This window comes from Rana temporaria, chromosome 1 (assembly GCF_905171775.1).
Source record: "Rana temporaria chromosome 1, aRanTem1.1, whole genome shotgun sequence".
NCBI lineage: Eukaryota > Metazoa > Chordata > Amphibia > Anura > Ranidae > Rana > Rana temporaria.
Window position 1 is genome coordinate 120,790,428 of NC_053489.1, and position 1,539 is coordinate 120,791,966.

Consider the following 1,539-nt stretch of genomic DNA (forward strand, 5'->3'; position numbering starts at 1 on the left):
TTTAACGTGTGCTAGTTAATTGCACACACAGACGCATTACCTGTTACTGCACGTGTGCAATTTATTTGCACAGAAGCGCAGTCGCTGTTAATGCAACTGGGCTATTGAATTGCACAGAAACGCAGTCGCTATTACTGCGTGCGTGCTGTTTAATAGCAACTAAAGGCAGTTGGTGTCACTGCGTGCGTGCTGTTAAATCGCATTTGACCGCAGTCGCTATTACTGCGTGCGTGCTGTTTAATAGCAACTAAAGGCAGTTGGTGTCACTGCGTGCGTGCTGTTAAATCGCATTTGACCGCAGTCGCTATTACTGCGTGCGTTCTGTTTAATAGCAACTAAAGGCAGTTGGTGTCACTGCGTGCGTGCTGTTAAATCGCATTTGACCGCAGTCGCTATTACTGCGTGCGTGCTGTTTAATAGCAACTAAAGGCAGTTGGTGTCACTGCGTGCGTGCTGTTAAATCGCATTTGACCGCAGTCGCTATTACTGCGTGCGTGCTGTTTAATAGCAACTAAAGGCAGTTGGTGTCACTGCGTGCGTGCTGTTAAATCGCATTTGACCGCAGTCGCTATTACTGCGTGCGTGCTGTTTAATAGCAACTAAAGGCAGTTGGTGTCACTGCGTGCGTGCTGTTAAATCGCATTTGACCGCAGTCGCTATTACTGCGTGTGTGCTGTTTAATAGCAACTAAAGGCAGTTGGTGTCACTGCGTGCGTGCTGTTAAATCGCATTTGACCGCAGTCGCTATTACTGCGTGCGTGCTGTTTAATAGCAACTAAAGGCAGTTGGTGTCACTGCGTGCGAGCTGTTAAATCGCATTTGACCGCAGTCGCTATTACTGCGTGCGTGCTGTTTAATAGCAACTAAAGGCAGTTGGTGTCACTGCGTGCGTGCTGTTAAATCACATTTGACCGCAGTCGCTATTACTGCGTGCGTGCTGTTTAATAGCAACTAAAGGCAGTTGGTGTCACTGCGTGCGTGCTGTTAAATCGCATTTGACCGCAGTCGCTATTACTGCGTGCGTGCTGTTTAATAGCAACTAAAGGCAGTTGGTGTCACTGCGTGCGTGCTGTTAAATCGCATTTGACCGCAGTCGCTATTACTGCGTGCGTGCTGTTTAATAGCAACTAAAGGCAGTTGGTGTCACTGCGTGCGTGCTGTTAAATCGCATTTGACCGCAGTCGCTATTACTGCGTGCGTGCTGTTTAATAGCAACTAAAGGCAGTTGGTGTCACTGCGGCTATTTTGTTACTTTACACTTGAGCCAAGTCGCTCTTACTGTGTGGTTGCTGTTTAATACCATCTGAAAGCAGTTGGTGTGACAGCGACTATTTTGTTACTTTACACTTGAACCAAGTCGCTCTTACTGTGTGATTGCTGTTTAATACCATCTGAACGCAGTCGGTGTGACAGCGACTATTTTGTTACTTTACACTTGAGCCAAGTCGCTCTTACTGTGTGGTTGCTGTTTAATACCATCTGAACGCAGTTGGTGTGACAGCGACTATTTTGTTACTTTACACTTGAGCCAAGTCGCTC